The 23,969-nt window shown below is 35.6% G+C and overlaps 1 long non-coding RNA gene across 1 annotated transcript; it reads right to left on the bottom strand.

The window, feature by feature from the left end:
* Window positions 1–921: 921 nt before the first annotated feature.
* LOC138148388 (uncharacterized) lies at window positions 922–1,895 on the bottom strand. The gene is made up of 2 exons (XR_011165046.1): window positions 1,070–1,895; window positions 922–1,024 (listed from the first exon to the last, which is right to left on the bottom strand). It is a non-coding gene; the product is annotated as an uncharacterized lncRNA (long non-coding RNA).
* Between the last annotated feature and the right edge of the window lie 22,074 nt (window positions 1,896–23,969).

Raw genomic sequence — 23,969 nt, 5'->3', positions numbered from 1 at the left:
ATATTCTTTTTTTAAAATTTGAGTTCCAATTTCTCTCCTTTCCTCTCACCTCCTGCCAAACTCACTGAGAAGTCAAATAATATAATATTAATTATTTATGTGAAATCATGAAAAAAATTCAATATTAGTTATGTATTTTTAACAAATAAGAAAAATAAAATGAGAAAATTATACTTAAATTAACACAGAATTTATCCGTTCTTTCTTTGGAGGTAAAAACTACTTTTCATCATGAGTCCTTTGGAGTTGTCTTGGATCTTTGCATTGGTCAGAGTATCCAAATCTTTCACAGCTCATCATCATTACAACACTATGTTACACTACACAGTGATCTCCCAGTTCTTCTCACTTCACTTTGCATCAGTCCCCTTCATCATTTCCCATGGAGTACACTAGTACTCCATCACAATCATATGCCACAAATTGTTCCGCCGTTTCCTAATGGATGAACATCTCCCAAATTTTCACTTAGATACCACATAAATAATTATTATATGTATATTTGTACCTATAGGTCCTTTTCCTTTTTTATCCCTTACTGAGGAATATCTAGAAATTATATTTCTGGGTCAAAGAGTATGCACAACTTTTTAGTCCTCTGGACCTAGGTTCAAATTGTTCTCCAGAATGATCGGACCAGTATACTACCCCACCAAAAATTCATTAATGTATCTGTTTTTCCCCTCAATCCTTCCAACATTTGTTACTTCTGATAAGTGTTAAATAGTACCTCAGAATTATTTTAATTTACCTTTCTCTAATCAATGGTGATTTAGAACATTTTTTCATATGGTTAGAGATAGCTTTGATTTATTCTTCAAACATTTTCCTACTTATGTCCTTTGATTATCAATTGGGGAATTACTTTTTTTTTAAATTAACTCAGTCCCATATTGTAATGTAATGCCAAGGAAAGGCAACTTCCCAGGTTCAAAATACCAGCATAGGTGCTCTCTATTTTATTCAGTAACAAACCCAGAACAGAGAAGATCAAAACATGACATCATTCAAAATACAGCATTTACTAAGTGTGATTAAATAATCTCCAAGGCCTACCCCACCCCAGGACTTTCCAATCATTAAATCAATTACAAAGTCTCTGTTCCAAATACTTCTCCACCCCTAGGCTATACCTTAATTAAGTCCACCACAAAGCCCCTCTTCTCAAATGGAGATTAGTTTCCAAACATAAGTAAAATACATTCATTTGCTCAACCATAGAACACAAAAAGGTCAAAAGTTCCCCACCCCTGGATCACAATTGAATCTACCCCAGAGTTACATCAAGTTTAAACACAGCACTTAATACCCAAATGGAGGTCTTTTCTTCATCTTGACAGGAGGCAAGTTCTCAGCAATCTTAGTTCCTGGAGAGACAAGGCTTAGCAAGGCCATAAGATACATTGCCAGTCCCTTCATGAATTTATCCTCTGTCTGTAGAACAGCCCTAGAACCCCTGAACACATTAGCAAAGCCCTCTCCCAGGATTTCTGTAAACATACAAGAAAATCCTTCTTCAGGGCTTCTGAACCAACAGAAAGGCTCCCAGACCCCTGCAACAACAGTACTGTCCCTCACCAGTGGACAGTATTCATTCTGTCTGCAGGACAGTCTCCAGACCCCTGCAACAACAGTACTGTCCCTCACCAGTGGACAGTATTCACTCTCTGTCTGCAGGACAGTCTCAGGCCTTCTTAACCAAATGCCAGGTTCCAGGACTTCTTCAACAGGACAGTCTTTCACCAGTGGACAAATCTGGCAAAATAACATCAAAACAGACAGACAAAGTACCAGCAAAACAGCCATGTCTCCTCAGTCCTTGGCAGCTCAGGGGGCAGGTCTCAAAAGTCCAGGGCAATTCAAAGCGGCCACCAGCAATCCTCTTAGTCTCTCTCTCTCTCTCGCCACGAGGTGCTGCTTCCAAAAAAGATCTTCCGCCTCTCTCCAGTGTCTCTCCAAATCTACGTCACCAGCTCCTCCCACTTCAGGACTTTCTTTTCACATCAACAAGCCCATCCCACAGGTGGGATTAACAAACTCTGGGTTTTAATACAATCAATTTGAAAACCAAGCCAGTACAGGGGAATCTTTAATTGCCATTACTATCACACATATTAAGTATACTTTTGAGAAATAAAGACTTGATCAGAGAAAATTGATATAATTTTTTTTGATATTACTTCATTATCTGTCTAATAGACCTCTTCTTAGCAATATATAGTTTCACTGATTATCCCTTTTAATTAAGTCTGTTTTTATTTTTTGTTTGCCTGAGATCAAAATTTCCACCTTTACCCTTATGTGAAATGCATTAGACTCTATTCCAACACTTTATTTGATCTCTATGAGTGTATTTCTGTTTCAAATATTTCTCTCATAAACAACATATTGTTGGATTCTGGTTTATAATCCATACTCCTATTCAATTTAAACATAGTGATGAGCTCATCCTATTCACAATGATCCCATTTTCTTTTGTTTCTTCTTCTCTCTCTCTTTATCTTGTTCCTTCTCAAAAGTTTATTGTCCTTCCAACCACTGCCTCCCTTTATCTGTCCACCTGTTTACCATTTCCCCCTTTATTATTTTTTTCTTCCTATTTCCCTATTGGGTAAGTTTCATTTCTATATAAAAATAGAGTGAATATATAGTCTTCCTTCTTTGAATCAATTTGAATGAGAGTGCAGTTCAAGCATTGCTGCAACCACCATCCCATTTTCCCTTTCACTATAAAATCTCTTTCTTGGGTGCCTTTTTATGTGAAAAAATGCATTGCTGCAACCACCATCCCATTTTCCCTTTCACTATAAAATCTCTTTCTTGGGTGCCTTTTTATGTGAAAAAATTCTCCATTTGGCACAGCTAGGTGACACAGTGAATAGAGCACTGGCCCTGGAGTCAGGATGACCTGAGTTCAAATACAGCCTCATAGACTTAATACACACACACACACACACACACACACACACACACACACAAACTAACCATATGACCTTGGGCAAGTCACTTAACCCCAACTGCCCTGAAAAAAAAAATAATCCATTCTACCTCTCCCTTTCCCCTTCTCCTAAAGCATCCCTCTTTCAAACCCTTTCATTTTTATTGAGATCATTCCAATATAATCAACTCATATCCATGCCCTCTATCTATGTAAACTTCTTTTAACTGCCTTAATAGTTATGAAGGTCTTAGGAATTACATCTATCATCTTCTATGGGAATGGAAACTAACTGAACCTTATTTAGTACCTTGTGATTTCTCTTTCATTATTCCCTTATTGTGCTTCTCTTGAGTCTTCTGTTTGAAATTCAGATTTTCTACTTAACTTTGGTCTTTTAATCAGGAATGGTTGAAAGTCCTCTAATTCACTAAATATCATTTTTCCCCCTGGAAAGTTTTTACTCAATTTTGCTGAGTAGGTTGTCCTAGCTTCTTTGCCCTCTAGAATGTCATATTCCAAGCACATATTTTATACCTTTAACATGGAAACTCCTAAAGCTTGAGTGATCCTGCATGTGACTCCACAGTATTTGAAGTATATTTTTTTAACTGGAATCTCTAAAATTTGACTATAATGTTCCTGGGATTTCCCATTTTGGGATCTCTGTAAGGAGTTGATAAGTGGATTCTTTTATTTCTGATTTTATTCTCTGAATCTAAAATATCAGGGCAATTTTCCTTGACAATTTATTGAAAGATGATGTCAGAGCCCTTTCTTTGATCATAGTTTTCAGATAGCCCAATAATTTTAAAATAATCTCTTCTTTATCCATTTTCAAGGTCAGTTGATTTTTGTTTTCTTCAATGAGGTAGTTTACATTTTCTTCTATTTTAAATATTATTTTAAAGTGTTTTATTGTTTCTTGAAGACTCATAGAATCATTAGTTTCTATTTGCCCAATTATTGTTTTTAAGGAGTTCTTTCCTTCAATGACTTTTTGTACCTTTTTTTTTTGTACCATTAGGCCAAGTCTATTGTTTTAAGGTGTTATTTTCTTTAGTATTTTTGTGCCTCTTTTACCAAACTGTAAATTCTCTGTTCATAATTTTCCTCTATAACTGTCATTTCTTTTCCCATTTTTTCCTCTACCACTCATCTTTTTCTTTAACTCTTCAAGTAATTCTTATTGGCCTTGGGTCCAATTAGCATTTTTTTTTATTTGAGGCTTTGTTTGGAGCTGTTTTCACATTGCTAACTTTTCCTGGATTTTTGACAACTCTTCTTTGCCATTATAGTCACTTTTCATGGTCAAGTTTGTTGTTGTTTACTCATTTTCCCAGGGTAATTCTTGACTTTGAACTGCACTGTGTCACAGGCTTTTCATACTCATATATTCAGAGCTAGTTTTAGGGTCTGCAAGTTTTTGGTGCTTCCAAGCTGGTATGATCCTGGGAAAGGCATGATAATTGCTCTTCTTCATTCTAGTCTTTAATCAGCAAGGGCCATTGAATCCCTGTAGCCACACACTCTAGTGTTTCTTCTTACCTTGTGTCACTAAGTGTCACTAAGACTCCTGCTCTCTGTTGACTGAACCCCAGAGTTCCTCTCTGTACAGGAACTATGAACTGCATATAAGTAATGGAGTTGCCAGGCTCTGCAAGCTCTACCCAGTGCTAGCAAAGTATGACCTATAATGTCTTTCTGACAGGTTTTTTGACCCCCTTACTGTCTCTGGATTGAGAGTTACTGAAGTTGCTTCTGCTGCTGTGTCTTCTGTTACTGCTTCTGTATTTATGGGCTCTACACATAGCCTCACCTCAATGTCACAGGCTTTTTTTGATGGCCTCCTTAGTTTTCTTAGGCCAGAAAAAATGTCTCTCACTGAACTTTTGTAGTCTCTACCACTACAAAAATCGATCTAAGGCATCAAGTTGTTTGGAGGGGAAAGCTGAAAGAATCCTACTGACTAGCCTCTAATTTAATCTTGGCTCTACCCCCAGGTTGAAATTTCTTGCATATGGCTCTCTGAGACAGAGAGGAAGGAGAAATCAAGGTGATATCATGAGATTTCAGGGCAAAAGGGATATTAGATACCATCCAGTCAAAATTACTTGTTTTATACATGAGAATACTGAGTGTAAATGTGGTGAGACTTATCAAGTTTCATTAAGAGCAAGAAAGAATCAGGATTAAAATCCTTATCATAGGCATCTGAATCCATTATCCTATTTTATTTATATTTTCATATTCTGTTAATAGAACAAGCTCTTCTTTATTTCATCCAAATTATATCAGAAAATGAAGGATGTGTATTTTCATATTCAAATTCTGTTTGACAGAGAGATAACAACAAAGATTATGAATCCAAGAGTTGATGAAAAGTGAAGGAAGCTAAGCTAGGAATATAATACTATAGAAATAGAAATATCAACAACCTGAAAATAAATGAAAGTAAATTTTGTAGAATAGTAAAGAATAAACTTGACATTAAGGAAGACATTAAAGAGAGTCCTTTCCCAGATCTATTGCAAAAGTTGGGATACAAGAATATGGACTATTCCATATATTAAATATTTTAATGTTAATAAATTTTAATGGCTTTTTCTCATCTTCCTCTTTTTATTTCAATAAAATATTTTTATTTTAAGGGATTTGTTTCTGGGATGAGTAGTGAAAAAATATTGGGGGAAATCTAGATGAAATAAAAAATATATTGATAAAGCTTTTTTTTTTTTTTTTTTGCTTTTTGGAGGGGGGAAGGTAGGGCAATTGGGGTTAAGGTACTTGCCCAAGGTCACACAGCTAGTTTTGTGTTAAGTGTCTGAGGTCATATTTGAACTCACATCCTCCCAACTCCAAGGCCAGTTCTCTATTCACTGCACCACCTAGCTGCCCCTAAAACTATTTTCAAAAACAGATATCATAGTCACTGTGCCTAAGTAGCAGTCTTTGTTTTTGTTTTTGTTTTTTAATATGAGGAAGATTTTTACTAATTATACATCATGCTAAGTCCTTATTGAATTAATGGAGTTTTTCTTTGTTGACTCAGAAACAACCTATTATTTCACTAGACATCAGGATTATCATTAATAAATGTCACCTTTCACTATTTAGCACTGGGCATAGAAGCCACAGAGTCATAGAATCTTAGTTGGAATTGAGTTTCAAGGTCATTTGATCCAACTCCTATAAAATACATGACTTTAAGGAAAGAAAAAAAAAGAGCTAACTTTTACTATATGCCTACCTTGTACACACTTCCATGAGAATAGTGTGCTGAAGTTGCAGTCTCAAATGTCACCAGTTACCTCTCAAAGTGTTAAATATGATGGCATCTTCACTGTTCTCATCCTTGACCTTTCAGCAGCTTTTTATACTAATAAATACTCTCTCTTTGTTTAGATTCATTGACACTATTATCTCCTACCTATCAAACCACTTATATTTGCAATTACTCCTGGTTTTTGCTTTTATCCTACCTCCTATGTGTGTCACCCCTCTTCCCAATTCCAAGGCTTAATCCCCATCTCTCTTCTTTCCTCTCTACTCTCTCCATTGCTCATCAAATTTGCTCCTAAGGAAACTCCTCACATAAGAAACATACTGCAGAGGGTTATTAGGTGGCAGATACTCTAAACTTGAAATATTTATACAATGAGTAACCTTTGAGTTTTCTTCCTCAGAACTTTGATGACATTTATATATGATGTATTTATCATGATTTTTTTTTCCAGTCACAAGTCAGGGCATTTACGTATTTAACAACCACATTAAATGTTTATGATGTGAAAAGCTATATAATAACTCATAGGGGAGAGGGGAGTGAGATAACAAGATAAATGAGATGCCCTGGAGGAATGACTAGGTTGATCTACCTCGAAGGAGTAAGATGTTAAGGAAAGAGTATGGAGGTAGAATCAATTAATTGAAAAACATGTATTAAGAACCTAATATGGGCCAGGCACTTTGCTAAGTGTTGTGAATATATACATGAAAGAAGAGAAAGACAGTTCATGCCCACAAAGAGCTTATAATCTAATAAAAGAAGACAACAAACAAAAGGAAGGAATGGATAGCTGGGGAAGGTACTCAGTACCAGAGCATGACAGAAAAGTCCAAGAAATCCCAAAGAAATATCAATTATCTGATTACAGTTCCCTCCTCAAATGGAGGTTTGGAGTTAATGATTCTATATATTCCAATGAGATGGACAAAAGGTAGTGATGAGATGGGGAATCAAGTTTTGATGGCATCTTGCATTGTGATAAAGTTTTCGCAATAATCAGTTTACTGACTGTATGGTGGAAATGTAAGTAAGTGAGATCTCAAAGTGATGCATACAAATGAGAATAAAAATAGTTGGGCTCAAGTCTAACAATACATATTATCTGAGTGACCTCTTGGGAGGCATTTCATCTCTTCCTAACTCAGCTTCTTTATCAGTAAAATGATGAGGATAATAGGGATATTACTGTGGTGGTTGTGAAGGAAGTTTTTTGTGATCCTAATTGAGCTATTATCATAACACTGAAGGTAAGCACCCTGAGGGCAGGGACTTTGTTTTATTTATCTTCATGCCACTTTTAACTCCTAGCACAATCCTTGACACATGTTTGAGTATTAATAAGTATATGTTCAGATCTTTATTATCTCTACATTGGATGAATAAGATAAAAAACATATGTATTTTTTATATAATCTGATGTACTACATGTGTATCACTGCAAGTAACATGAAATCTTTCCCTAGACAAACTGAGTTGTAGTAGTTTCACAAGGGCATGCTAAATTTGCAGGGCTTTTTTCTGCTACTAATTGAAAAAGATTCTCTGCCAACAGAAGGAGCATGATCTTTTGTTAGGAATAGATATTAAAAACCTAGGCAGAGAACATTCTATATGTTAAAAATAGAAATGAGATCCTGATTTGTGAAGAAAAGAGAGATATGCTAACCCTAGGGGCATGTCTCACAAGTCAACCTATGTCTTTATGAATTGGCTACTGGGCTGGATCAGTTGACTGGAACATTCACAAGCTATTTATCATGGTATTAATATATAGAATAAAGTATTTTGCATTCACAGCATAGGTTTCTCTTTATAGAGAATGAGATTATTACAAAATATGAAATCTCCATAGTTCAGAATGAAGTGAAGGATTATCAAGTATTATGGGAACTTTAAGTGTGTAGATAGGCCAAAATTCAAATATTTGAATATGAATTATTTTTAAAATTGTATATAATTTATTTATTTTCAGTTTTCAATATTCATTTCCACAAGATTTTGAATTCCAAATTTTCTACACATCTCTCCCCCCCATCCTAGGATAGTATGAACCCTGACCACCCCTTCCCCCAATCTGCCTTCCCTTCTATCACCACCCCCCTTCTCCCATTCACCTCCCCTTTATTTTCCTGTAGGGCAAGATAGATTTCTATACCCTATTGCATATACAGTTTATTCCCCAGTTGCCTGAAAAAACAATTTTTAACATTCATTTGTAAAGCTTTGAATTCCACATTCTCTCCCTTTCTACCCTCATTGTGAAAGCAAGCAATTGAAAATGGATTATTTAGAATTAATTCTCTATACCTTTCAGATACACCCACTAATTGATAACTGAATTTCACTGGATTCTTTTAGAAAGAGAGGATCAATTAATTACAGAGGGAACTCAGCTATGTCCTATACTTCAAAAGTTTAGGACATCAGTAGCATGAGACAAGATCAAAAGCTACTTACTAAACAATAATTTAGTGTTTAGTATGTACAAGAGTCAGTGGTTGGTTACTGTGTAGAATTCTGACTCCATTTAAAGAAATTATGGTTTGTTATAGCAACAGGGTCCGTTTTTCAGATCACTATCACCTTCAAAATATATTTGAAAACTAAATCCATTTTTTACATATTTCATAATGGTTCTTCCTCTTTGCAACCATCTAATTGGATGATGGCAATATCACAATTCTCTATTGCTAAAATTTACTCTTTTTAGAATGTTTGGGTTAATTAAACCACAGAGGGTGGATGAAGAGTTCTTTTTAAAGGTACAATTAGTAATGAGAGGAATTAGAAATTAGGAAAGATTATAAAAGAGTATAAAAAATCTCATTCATGGATACATCTTTTCCCTTATAAACTGCAATGATCTCAAATCAAGAACAACATGGCCATCATTGTTAACTTCTCCAACAACCATTATAGACATTTGTTTTTCCTACTCATATATATTCCTTTGAAATTCTTTCTTTTAAAAAAAGAAGAAAAAAACCTTTTGTTGCCAATGAGGAACCAGGCTTCCTTTGCTGTGGGTTGTATGAATTCAGTGTTGAAGACCTTAGCTAAGGACAGGTTTTTTTGTTGGTTTGTTTTGTGGTTGTTTAGTCATCTGCTTTTGTAATGGGGAACAGAGCTGCTGCCAGGGAGCAGGGTTTCATCACCTCATTCATGGATGATTACAATCACTTGATGTTTGGTCTCTCCTATATACCAAATTACTTGCATCTTGTATCCCCCTATTGGGATGTGAACTCCTTGAGGACAAAGATCATATTTTTACCTTTCTTTATATCCCCATACTTCAGTACCTTGCACATAGATGATTCTTAATAAATGTTTCTTGTCTAACCTTTGTTTTTTCCTAAGAGCTTAGAGAAGGATGGGGCTATGGAAATTATCACATTTAATCTCTTTGTTTATATGTAAAGTTATTGCATCTCAGAGGGTCAGTTTTTTTTTTAACCTACATCATGGAGATTAAAACAGGAAAGGACTTTGCAAATCGTAAAGTATTTTGTAAATATAAATTGATATTATAAATGAAGAATGCACATGAGAAGCCGGGTGTCCTTATAAGTCCATTGCATTACCTATAATGCCCTGGTGCTTCCGTCTCTGATTAAATTATCCAATTTAATAGTATAAATAGGTCAAACTTATTGGAAAATTCTACTTCTTTCCTCAACCTGCTATTGTTGCTACTACTACTGTTTGCAGTCACCTTTATAAGATAGTTGAAAATCAAATCCATTTCTGCATATTTCATAATGTTTCTTCTTCATTGCTACCATCTGAATGGATGGCAGAAATATCAAAATTCTCCACTGCTAAAGTTAATATGCTTTCTTTGTAAATTCTGAGTTAATTAAGCAACATAGGGTGAATGAGCAGTGCTTTTTAAAGGTTCAATTAATAGAGAAATTAGACATAGGAATTAAGATGACAATAGAGTATAAAGATCTCATGCATTTTCATATGACTTCATATTGGTTTTTAAAGAAACCTTGCATGTATTTTATAATTTTATCACTTTAACAACACGCCTCAGAAGTTACAAGAATTCTTATTTCCATCTTACTGAGGAAGAAACTGATACAAATGAAAGTGAAGTTATTTGACCAAGAACGCGGTATTAATGCCAAGCCAAGGTGTGGAGGACAAAAAGAAAAGAAACAAAAAGAAAAGGAGAGTCTCCTCTTATAATTTCCTGCTCTGTAGAAACAACAAAGAATTTTTCATTGAGTGCTCAATGCTAGGAATTGCAGTCTAAGGACATACCTACAGAGAAGGCCATCAGTAAAAGCCCTGGACTTGGACCCTCGACGTTGGATATACCAATGTTGTTGACTGACTCCAAATATTGTATACCTCTGACCCAGAGCCTGGAAAGGAAAATAGCAATCTCCTCCCACCCACCCATCCCCAAAAGCATTTACTTTGTAAGGTTTGAAAAGTAAATAGACAAAATGCTTTTTAATTTTAATGAAAATAGTCTTTTGCTAATTTTGCAAGAAAAATTAACCAAAAAGTAAACTAAGACATGTTTATTTAAACAAGATAACATTTTAGTATGAAGACTAGTAACCCACCAATAAGATGGTTCAATAACTACTCTGTTTCTAGCCAAAGGTTCCAAACAAAAGGACAGTTACCCTTTTATAGGTTTTTGGAAGTACTAAACAAAGAACAGACATAACAGGGTAGGTTACATCATGGGGTTGATGGAAACATGACTGATTACAAAGTTGAAGCATGGGAGACAATATGATTGACTGAAAGTTAGGAATGGGGGCTAACAACAATCCCCTTTCTACCCTCTTTTGACTGAGAAGTGTTCATCGTTTGAGTCCACCTGCAAGACAGTCACCCAGATTTCTTTGGATAGTGAACCAGACATCCTTGAAAGATAATTTGGTGGTATAAAGATATTAGGCTCAACTCCCTTATGACAACCTTTATCCCCCAAGAATTAAATAGATTAATAGGAAAACTTAACCCATTACAGGACAACTGAATTCTGAACTAAATTCAGAGAGATAGAACCCTGACTTAGGCAGTTACAGGATTAAATCAATTAAATGTAAATAGGATCAAAAACAAAATAATACAGGATCAATTTTAATCCTCTCATCAAAATAATGCTTCATTTTAAAATATAGGCACAACAAACAAATAGACTGAAGGAGAAACAAAAAAGTAAGACATTCTTCCTAATGTTCTTTTTCAAGACTTTCTCTATAGTAGGTAGACTTTATCCTTTTTTTTTGGTGTCATGGACATCTTTGGCATAATGGTGAAGCTATAAACCTCATCTCAGAATCATGTTTTTAAATTCATAATATAAAATGTACAGAATTTTAAAAGAAACAAATTATATTGCTTTAGATATATAATGTATGCATTAATATTAATAATACTATTATTCATATATTACTTACTATATATTGGTAGTGTGCTTAGTGCTTTGCAATTATCATCTCATCTGATACACACAACAACCATCAGAGGTAGGAGATGTTCTTAACCCCACTTTTCAAATGAGGACACTGAGATACACAAAAGATATGTGAGTTGTCCAAGGTCACAAAGCTAATAAGCGTTTGAATCCAGATTTGAACCCAGGTCTTCCTGACTGTAGGCCTGGCACTCTATCTATTGTACCACCTATATTTATGATTCTGTATCTTTCTGTTCATCTCTCTCTCTGTCTCTCTGTCTCTCACATACACACACACACACACACACACACACACACATTTTAGGACCCCAGGTTAAGAACACTTGCTATAGAAACTTTGAAATAAATAAATTGTCCTCTTGCCTAATAAATTAATGATCACTCCAATATGATTGACCAGTAATCGTGTGTGTCACCAGTTCTTTTACTCTAGGAATTCTATTTAACCTTTGTGTATTTCAGGCAGTTCCTTAGGTATGTCCCCCAAGACTGAGAAGGTTTTTGATCTTTTATAGACAGAGATGGTCCCAGAGTGTCAAAATCACAGATCAATTGTATATATAGAAGTGAATAATTTAGATTATAGCAGTGACAGGAAATTCACTGCTTGATCAGCTAGGCCACTTAATGTTTAAACAGGTCTAGTTATTGGATAACTGTCCTCTGTGTTGCAGCAATATCTGACTCCACTTAATTGTCATCCATTGGTCATCTGTTTCCAGACTAAATATAAAATCTCTTCACATATTTCAGAACTGTAATTGTATCCACCTAAGTTTTTTTTAATTTTCTTTTTAATTTATGGAATAAAATGCATATTTTCATAACATAGAATAATAAAAAGACAATTGTAAATTAAACTGCAAATCTACTATGCACAACTTGTTATTCCTTTAAAATAAACAAGAAAATTATCGCGTGAATATTTTTCTTTTTAATTCCCTCCCCTATCCCACTCTAGAGATAGCTAGCGTTAGAAACAAGTGTATGTATATATATATATATATGTATATATATATATATGTGGAGAGAGATACACACACACATATATGTGCATAGATATGTGTATATGTGTGTATATATATGTATGTGTATATTTATGTAAAATAACTCTATACATCTATTCATTGATTCTTTCTTGAAATGCATATAGCATCTTTCTCTATATGTGCTTTTTAGTTAGAGTATTAATAATAGAAAAATAACATTCACTCAAAGTTATTATCAAAACAATATTCCTGTTACTGTATACAATATTCTCTTGGTTCTGCTCATTTAGCTTTTCATTATTTTGTTCCAGTTTTCCCATGTTTTTCCTAAGATCATTGAACGCATTATATCTTAAAGGACAATAGTGCTTCACAGACATAAGCGACAATTTGTTCAGCAGTTCCCTAACTGATGTGCATCCCTTCAATTTCCAGTTCTTTGCCACCACAAAGAGAACTGCTATAAACATTTTAGAACGTACAGGTTCTTTTCCTTTTTCCCTAATTATCTTTGGAAATAGACCAAGTAGTGGTATTACTGGGTCATGTTTTGTTTTGTTTTGTTTTCTGGGCTAAACGTTTCCAACTCTCATTTATTCCTCATGTGTTAAGATTTCTGGTTTCCTCTCACCCAGCTCCCCTTCTTCTGGATGGTTTCTACCTTTTCTAAGTTTTTTTTTTTTCCTAAAATGACAAATCCTGAACTGAGCATAGAACTCAGGGTGAGATTGTACAAGGTCACAGTACAGTCAAATTAATGAAGTCTAAGATTATTTTCTTTTTTTGCTAGCTATTTTATACTACTGATTCATGCTGAGATTATAGTTATTAATAGCATCATGCTTTTTTGTTAACATGAGTTGTTATCCAATTACTTTTCCCCACAAATGATCAAAGAATTGATGTCTACAGAATACCAAAATACCCAATTATTTAATAAATTGAAATTAATAAATCATTTACTTCATTGAAAAAAATCAAGATTTTGGGGGGCATTAAATAAGCAACCTGTTGGTTGTGTAATTTTTAAAACTTTTTAACTCACTATTGGGGTGCAAAGTGTATATACCCAAGTTTTTGCCTGTAGTTTTGGTTTTTTTTGATGATCTTCTAGTGAAGGAGATGTGTGAGTTAGACTAAGTGACTTTCCCTGCAGAATCAGTTTCTTCATGCTTAAAACTTTGGGCTTGCATTGAATAGCTAAATTGTGTGCGTGTGTGTGTGTGTGTGTGTGTGTGTGTGTGTGTATTTCTAACAGTCTATTCCCCAAGATGATTTTATCATCAAAATTCCATAATTTGTGCTCTAATATTCTATATCATAAACTCTTCTAGCTCTAAGATTTAAAGTTCTGTGGTCTAAGGGCTCTTAAGTCTTTCAAATTTTGTGTTCTAAGTCTCCTCCTTAGTTTCATGGCCTTTCCATCACTATAATTCTGTGTTCTAACAGCAGAATATTATCAATCACTTTTAACATCCTACCTGCTAAAATTCTGACTTCTAAGTTACCTTCTAGCTCCAATATTATATGTTCCATTAATCTAATCTGAGTGTAGTGTTGGATTATATCAGGAGGTTGTAAATAAGGTTATATAGAGAAGATGCTTCTGTAAGTTTAAAGATGAATTATTAATTTTGGTATTTCTGAGAGAAGATAATAAAGACCCCACCCCCCAAAAAAAGAATTGTATCAAAGGAGTACTACTTTTTTTGTTGCTGTTCAGTAATTCAGTCATGTCTGACTCTCTGTGACCCCCACAATCCCTTCTCTTCTCTGTTATCTACTGGAGTCTCCCCAAGCTCATGTTCCTTGCTTCTATGACATTATCCATCTTACCCTCTGCTATCTCCTTCTAATTTTGTGTTCTCATCTTTCTCAGCATGAGGGTCTTTTCCAATGAGTCCTTTGTTCTCATTATGTGACCAAAGTATTTAAGTTTTTTTTTTAAGCAATTGGGGTTAAGTAACTTGCTCAAGGTTACACGGCCAGTTATTTCTGGGTGTGGTGCTGAGTATCTGAGCCCGGATTCGATCCCCAGGTCATCCCAACACTGGGGCCGGTGTTCTTACTCGCTGTGCTAACCTGGCTGCCCCATATTTAAGGTTTAGCTTGAGTATTTGGCCATTTAAATTAAGTTTAAAGTAACTTCTATAAGTATTGACTAATTTGATCTCCTTTGTATCCAAGGGACTCTCAAAAGTCTTTGGTAACACAATTTAAAAATATCAGTTCTGTGACACTCACCTTTCTTTATTGTCCCACTCTTAAAAGCCGTACCTTGCTACTAGAGAAACCACAGCTTTGACTATATGGACCTTTGTTGGCTAGGAGAGTTCTCTGCTTTTGAGTCCAAGAATATGAAATCTGACATGGATTCCATTTCTTCTCCCTCTGTTTTCCAGGAGGTGACGTGAGCAGATGCCATAATAGCAGTTTTTGTTTTGTTGTTGTTGTTTTGATGTTAAACTTCAAGCCATGCTTTACACTTTCCTCTTTTACCCTCATTAAGAGGATTTTTAATTCTTCACTTTATGTCATCAGAATTCTACCATCTGCATATCTGAGACTGTTGATATTCCCCCAAGCAACCTTAACTCTGGCTTTTGATTCACCATTTCTCATGATTATTCTGCATGTAAGTTAAATAAGTAGGGCAACAATATACAACCTTGTTATCCTCCTTTTCCATCTTAAACCAATGAGTCGTTCCATGTTTATTTCCACCTGTTGCTTGTCATCTCGTATAGTTTTTTCAGGAGAAAAATAAGATTATTTGTTACTTCCATCTCTTTGAGGACTCGCTAAATTTTGTTGTGATCCTCATAGCCAAAAGCTTTAGTGTAGTCAACGAAGATTGTTTGTTTGTTTGTTTGTTTGTTTTTCTGGAACTCCCTTGGTTTTTCCATAGTCCAGTGAATGCTGGCAATTTGATCTCTAGTTTTTCTGCCTCTTCAAAAAATGAGCCTGCTCTTCTGGTAAATCTTGGTTGACATATTGCTGAAGCCTGGTTTATAGAATATTAAACATAATCTTGCTAGTATGAGAAGTGAGCACTGTTGTTTGGTGATTATAACATTCTTTAGCATTGCCCTTTTTTAGAACTGTTACATACATTGATCTTTTCCAATCCAGTGGCCACTGCTGAGTAATCCAAATTTGCTGGCATGTTGAATGAAGCACTTTAACAACTTCATCTTTTAGGATTTTAAATAACTCAGCTGGGCTTCTGCCACCTTCATCACCCTTAATGTTAGCAATAATTCTTATGGCCCACTTGACTTCATTCCACAGGATATTTGTTTCTAGACTAGTAACCACACCATAGTGATTATCTGCATATTTGTTCCATCTCTTTTTGATCTCTTCTGATTCTATTAAGGCCCTACCATTTTTATGCAATAGTTCTCTCATCTTTTCTATCTTCATCATCATCTTCTTCTTCTTCTTCTCCTACTTCTTTTTCTCCTCTTCCTCTTCTTCCTTCTCCTCCTCCTTCTTCTTATTCTCCTTCTCCTCCTTTTCCTCCTCCTTTTTGCATTGATTTAAGAAAATCTTTTTATTTCTCCTTGCTATTCTCTGGAATTCCGCATTCAGCATATCTCTACCTTTCTCCTTTAGTTTTGACTTTCATTCTTTCCTCAGCTATTTGTAAAGCCTTATCAGATAGCCATTTTGTTTTCTTGATCTTTTTCTTTGGATTATTCTTTTCTGCTTCCAGTACAACATCTGTCCATAGTTCTTCAGGCACCCTATCCACTAGATCTGCCTAATCCTTTAAATCTGTTTATCTCTTCCACTTCATCCTTATGAAGGATATCATTTATATCAAATCTGTATGGTTTGATGGTTTTCCCTATTTTCTTCCATTTGATTTTGAATTTGGTGGTTCTGCTACCATCATAATAAACAAAAAAAAATGGTAGAGTTTTGATAGCATTATAATGTTATATAAATGTAAGACTTATTGGACAAAAAAACCTGAAGGGAAGTTATACTTGACTAGGTGAGAAGGTATGTATTTTAAATTACGTTAAACTTTAAACTCCTTTTAAGTCAGGTATTGTATCTTGCTCATTTTTGCATTCCCCACTGATACTGAGCACAAGACCTTGAAATAATGAAAGGTTTTTAAAAGATTTTTTAAATGGTAAAGCTAAAATGAATCCATTGCACAGAATCCAACAGGAAGAACATGTCAGTGAGTGAGAGAGACAGAGACAGAGAGAGAGAGAGAGACAGAGAGAGAGAGACAGAGACAGAGAGAGGGGGGAGAGAGACAGAGAGAGAGTACACCAATAAACTTGGAATGTATAGACCTTAACAAGATCTGGTTCATACTTAGTAGACATGTGATGATGATTGATAGGATAATAAGTGGGTTGTGAAAAATGTATTTTATAAACCTTAAAGTTTAAATGCATGTGATTTATTGTTCTTACACAGCCTACTTCATAGTGCTGCTCTAAAGAAAATGTTTTGTAAACTGGCAAGTGAAATATGAATATGAGTTAATAACACAATTATTTTTAAAGACTCATCTTTTCCCAAAGACTAGACCAGTATGAAAAGATGTCTAAAATAACTGGTTATATTTCCCCTTTTAAAGACTTCACTGGATCTCTGAAATTATTGGCAGAGGTAGGGGTATATACTCTTTTCCCCCAACAAGTATGACACACCCATGCCTGTTTACCTTTTACAAAATTCTAATCTATACCCTTTCATAATTCAAAGGAAATGGGGGTAGGAGAGGAGGAGGAGAAGAAAAAAAGAGGAGTAAATCTTATACATTATATTTATGGCAGGACATGGATTAGAGTCACACAATACAATCTGGCATGAATTTTCAGGATCATTGGGGTTAAGGCAATTAAAATATATGCATACACAATACGTATTTGTGTGTATACACATTATTTTATACATCTTTCAATAAAGGCCCACTCTTTGGGGAAGAAATTACTCTTTTTAAATAGAACTATTTACTGTGACCTTGGACAAGTCACTTAAACACAATTGCCCTGCCTTCCCCTCACCTCAAAAAAATTAATAAATAGTACTATTTATATTTTACTTGCCAGTTTATAAAAACATTTTCTTCATGAAGCAGGCTGTATAAGAAAAATGAATCACATGCTTTTAAATTTTAAGGCTTGTAAAAATACGTTTCTCACAATGCTCTTATTATCCTATCATCCGTAGTCGTATGTCCAATATGAACCAAATCTTGGACAAAGGTCTTTCCATTCTAAATTCATTTACAGCTACACACACACACACACACCACTGTATGCACACATTTATGCACACACAAGCACATACATACATGCAGATATATGTTCTTCCTGGTGGAGGCTGTACAACGGATTTAATTCAGATTTTCAGGCTAAAGAGATCTTTATATTGTACATTTCTTTGTCAATTTCCTTCAAAATACTCTTCTGTAATTCCATGCAGCATGCTAATAGTATTCATAGCAAGGGTGTTCTATGATGGTCATAGGAAGGACCATATCCCTATTGATAAATTCAGAGCTTCACTGAAGCATTTAAAAGGGAAAAATATCCATGTATTTTAGACATCTTTTGATACTGATTTACTCTTTGAGGGAAAATAAATGAATCTCCTTAAATAGTGCCATTGACTAATATTTATATTTCATTTACTAGTTTACAAACCATTTTATTTAGAGCAACACTTTGAAGTAGGTGCACGATTTACACGACCATTTGGATAATATTCAACTTTCAGTCTCTGTAGAGATAATAGTTCTCTTTGACTCCAGCCACACAGCTACTTTAGAACAATGCTGATGCTGGAAAGATTATTCTCTGTCCCAGGATTTGAAGCTTGATATTTTAAAACTTCATTCTATATTTGAATTATGATTCAAATTTGAGACTCAGAAAAGTTTTATTAAGGTATTTTCTCTCTTCTCTTCCTTCTCACTTTCTATTTATATCATTTTTGTCGCTTGACCTTTTCTTCCTTATTGTTCTTTCATATACTTCTTTGGTTCTTTATTTAGTATTAAATATCTGAATGACTGGTATGTCATGGCAATATTAGGGTTGATCTGCATAGTTCCCATGTGAACACTTAGGAAAAGAGCTCTGACCCATTATTAAGATATAAGTTCCTCGAGGAAAGAGACTATATGCTTTTGTATTTTTATCTTCATCAGTGATTGGCAAATAATTAGCATTTACCGTTTAATTATTCATTAATTATTATATATCATATTAATTCATTTATTCACAGAGCATAATAAGTGGAACAATTAAGATCCAAACCTAGATCTTCTCAAAAAAATATTATCAAAGTCTCAATATAGAATAAGGCACCTTGGGAGATGATGGTTTCCTCTACAAAGAGATATCTTTGAATAAAGGTTGGATGAGGGCTAGTTAGTGTTATAGTAGAAACACCATTTGCAATCTCTTCTGTGACCTCCAATAATTCCTTTAAAGTAAAAAATCCTGTGACTCATTCTTTAATTACAGGTTGAACAAGATGGCCTCTAACATTGCTTCTTGCTCTGATTCTAAGATTTAGGCTTCAAGTGGGAAGCTGGACCAGATGACCTCTGAGGTCTGATCCATGTCTGTGGTTCTACAGGAGGAAAATGAAGTTATGATATGTTTCTTTCTAACGTCTTTTTTATCCTTTTGTTTTTCATTGGCCTATATAATAAGGGGATTTTTGCAATTAGCCAGCTGGTCCCTGAAAGGGGTGTGGTTAGCTTGAGATGAATCATGCCCCGGAGGTTGCATGAGGCTGTGTGTACCGCTTAAAGCTTCTAATTCTCTAGGGTTGTAATTATCTCAAGATAGGTAAAACTATTTTTAGGGTTGTCATTTTTCTTGATTTACTGGCACAGAAGAACTTTTGTTTCACCAGCCAACCTGCCCAGCAGTGACGCTTGGTAGCAAGATATTTTCTGCAGAAGCACAAGTAATAATAAGTTAAGCTAGTAGGTGTTCTTTCTATAACAAAAACAAAAATCTCCAAACAAAAACAAAAGCCAGCATCTAGCCTGGTACTTTGCACAAAGGTGGCATTTAATGACCATAAGTAATAATAGCTTAATTGCTCCAATAATCGCATTGCCCTTTGCAACTGTTTTTCCCTTTCATTTGTTCTTCACAACAACTATGTGAAGTTACTAGTGGAAAGATTATTATTCCTATTTTTTAGATGAACAAACTGAGGCTCAGGATGATTAATGATAATTTTTTATCATTAATTTATAATTATTTTATCACATATTGATGTATAATTTATATTTGTTTTATTAATTTTATAGTTAATGATATTTTTTCTTGGGCTGGAGGAAATTTTAATTCTCCCTGATGCCATACAGATAAAGAATCATAAGCTAGGGGTAGCTAGGCGACACAGTGAACAGAGCACAGGCCCTGGAGTCAGGAGGACCTTAGTTCAAATCCGGCCTTAGACACTTAACACAAAAACTAGCCATGAGACCTTGGGCAAATCAGTAAACCTCAATTGCCCTACCTTCCTCCCTCCAAAAAGCAAATCAAACAAAAAAAGAATCATAAGCTTTAGAGGTGGAAGGGAACTTGCACAGTATCTAAGTTCCTCATTTTCCACAGGAAAATGTTATTCCCCTTGGGAACTTCATACTCCAGCCAAACTGAACTGTTTTCTAGTCCTCAAGATGTTCTGCTTACATCATCACCATCACCATCAATCACCACCACTAGCACCACCAGCATCATCATCATCATCATCATCATCATCATCATCATCATCATCATCTAGCTAAAGTTTATATAGCACTTACTATGTTCCAGGCACTGTGCTAAATATTTTGCAATTATTATCTCATTTGATCCTCACAACAACTCTGGGAGGTAGATGCTATTATTATTCCCATTTTACAGATAAGGAAACTGCGTTAGATTTAAACTTGGTCAGGGTTACATAGCTAGTGTCTGAGATAGGATGTGAACTCAAGTCTTCTTGTCTCCAGACCCGGCACTCTTTCCACTGTGCCACCTAACTGCCTCAGGAACTTTTCTCAGCACAATGTTCTATGTATGTAGCTGGTTTTTCGAGTTGTGTTTCCATTTTTTTAAATTCACTTTGGTTTCCCAGACAGTAATATTTCTCTAGCTGTTGTGAATGGAATAAAAGATAATGCAGATGAAAAATGTTTCTTTGGTGAAAGAATGGAAGAGGGGGAAAGAGGAGGAATAGCCACATACCCATGGTTCCACTGCATCATGAACATTCTTCTGTTTCCCCACAAGACTCATCATCAGATCTGCCTCCTTTTCCCTGAAGTGTCTTAACTCCACATGGATACTGTCAGGTTGAAGAAAAATAAATTAGGGTCTCTGCCAACTTCCCCAGTGTCCTCATTATTCTGATTCAGTGAAAAAAAACATCTTTTTTTTTTAAAATCATGTTTTTAAAAAATCATGTTTTTTTTTTAAATCATGTTAGCTTAGTAGTATATACAGCATTAGTCTTCAGTACTCTTACTGACCTGAGTTCAAATCTGGCCACACACTAGGTGTGTGATCTTAGCAAAGTCATTTAACCCTGTTTGCTTCAGTTTCTCCATCTAAAATGGACAAGGGACAATAATAACATCTATCTCGGGGTTGTTATGAGGATCAAATTAGATAATAATTGTTATGCCCTTTGCACAGTGCCTGGCACAATTAAACACTATATATTACTAACTATAATAATAATTGTTATTAGTATTCATAAAAGTACTAAGTCTGTACATAATTAGCAATATTTCCATGACAAACCAAAAAAATTAGAGCACATCTTGGGATCTTAGAAACTTGAGGTTAGACATAAACCTAGATCATTTAACACAATGCAGATTTGAGGAAGAATAGAAACCAGCACCCCCATTACCCCAATTAGCTATTCATCTCATTTAAATACTTCCACTGATGGGAAAGGTACTACTTTTTCAAGTAACACATTGCACTTTTCAATAGCTCTCATTTTTAGGAAGTTTCTCCTCATGTCGGTGCCAGATCTGCCTCTGTTCAGTTTCCTTCTGCTCTTCCTAGTTCTGCCCTATAGGGCCAAACAGAACAAGTGTATTTCCTTTCCCAAATGACAGCCCTCTAAATAGGCAAAGGCAGGTTTGTATTAATAACACATCTTTGACCTTGTTCCATCCTTCCCTGAAGCTTACTCGTATATTAAGGAATTACAATCTGGGAAGGCATTTCTCATGAATAATATAGGCAGCTACTATGATTTCAGAGGTTCTTGGAAGACTTCCTTGGCCCAGCAGATAACTTCCTATTGCTTCCATATGTTTGAAGTGTTTGTGTTGGTGTATCAACAATGCAGTATTCACAATGCCTACGGTAACTATAAATATGCTGATATGGTTATTAAGAACAAAATTTAACAGGCTCTCTACATGGGGGACATAGCTAGAACATATATTCAAATACCAGAAAACTGAGTCCCAAACCAGAAAGTCAAAGCCATCACAGTAGCCACAGAGTTCACATATGTAGTTAGTGCAATAAACACCCACATTCTCAAGCCTTCAAAACAGAACAGGCCACCTCAGGCAAAGATCCTGCTCTCCTCACTCACAGTAACTGCTTGGCCCTCACACAGCTTGCTCCCAGCAGCTCCACCGCCCCCTCCCCCCACCCCCACACCATTCCTGTCCCTGGCAGTGCTCAGAAGAAGTCTTTAGCAGAAATTCTGGCTGGCTCAAAAAAAAGTCTGTGCTGCTGCTTCAAGTCATTGGGATGGTTCCTGTCCAGCTCCTACACAGTTCCAGCTCCTTCTTGCCCAACCCTTTCCTGCTACATCAGCAAGTTCAAGGTTCATGAAAGATCTTCAAATCCTATTACCATTACAGTTGGGGAATGGAGGCCTTCCATTCCAGAGTTACCCTAAGATTTACAATGTCAATTCATAGAAGAGTGTAAGGAAATAATGATATTCAGTTCCTACTATGGTGTCACTGACTGGTATAAAAGTATTTCATGTAAATAGGGCTTTATCAATAAAAAATATCATATCAGATTATTCACACTGGGTACTCAAGCATTGGAGAGGAATAGCCCCATAAAGGGTAGAATGGGAAGTAAAAAGAATGATTTGGATCATCTAAGATGAACGTTGCTGACTATACATTTTTTTCTAGAATTGGCTTCAGAGAGAGTTGCCAGAATTTCTGTAGCCTAGAAAGAATGATAGGAACATAAATAAAGATCTGTAAGAGACTTTAGAAGTCATTTAGTTCAAGCTCTACATTTTTCAGATGAGAAAATGGAGGCAGAGAGAATTCAAATGACTTTCTCACAATACATAGTCATCAGCAGAGCTGGGATTCAAACCTAGGCCATCTTCTTCATGGGCAGTTCTCTTTCCACTGAATCATGCTAACTAAGTACTATCATGAAAGAAGGAAGAGGAGAAAACAGGTCTGGAATTGAGGACAAGTAAACATATCCACAAAGGTAAATAAATCATCAGGGTGTTTTTGAAAAATGATTGCTGACCTGTGACTTTAATTGCAACTTGAAAACCATTTATAAAACCTTGCCAAAAAAAAAAAAAAAAGGAGTCTAGTGGGGGAACACGTGTAATTTGTCCTCATTAGTCCAACAGTTGTCTTAGGGTATTATCGTAGGAGTCACACTGGTCCTTCCCTCATGGGGAAGCTGTAATAAGAGGAGGATCCCAGTGTCGTAAATAAATTTGCTTCTCCATCATCTGGAAAGTTTTAGTTTCTTGCTTTTTTCTTTTTTCGCTTTTTTGAGGGCAATTGTGGTTAAGTGACTTGGCCAAGGCCCCATGGATAGTTTTTTTTTTTTTTTTAAGTAGCTGGGGTTAAGTAACTTGCTCAAGGTTACACGGCCAGTTATTTCTGGGTGTGGTGCTGAGTATCTGGGCCCGGATTTGATCCTCAGGTCGTCCTGACACTGGAGCCGGTGCTCTTACTTGCTGAGCCACCTGGCCTCCCCTAAGCAATTGGGGTTAAGTAACTTGCTCAAGGTAACATGGCCAGGTGTTTCTGGGTGGGTGCTAAGTGTATGAGCCTGGATTCGATCCCTAGGTCATCCTGACACTGGAGCCGGTGCCCTTACTCGCTGTGCTACCTGGCTGCCCCTCCCCCCCCCCCATAGCTAGTTATTGTGTTAAGTGTCTGAGGCTGGATTTGAACTCAGGTCCTCCTGACTCCAGGGCCAGTGTATATTCACTGTACCACTTAGCCCCCTTGCAACTTTTAGTTTCAATCCACAAATTCATAGGGATTCGATTCAATCCACAAAA

Source organism: Petaurus breviceps, unplaced genomic scaffold (assembly GCF_028583685.1).
Source record: "Petaurus breviceps papuanus isolate PSGF00001 unplaced genomic scaffold, PetGlider_PUasm1.0 90823, whole genome shotgun sequence".
NCBI classification, from domain to species: Eukaryota; Metazoa; Chordata; class Mammalia; order Diprotodontia; family Petauridae; genus Petaurus; species Petaurus breviceps.
Note: the sequence above shows the minus strand (reverse complement) of the source record. Positions and strands in the feature narration are given on the sequence as shown.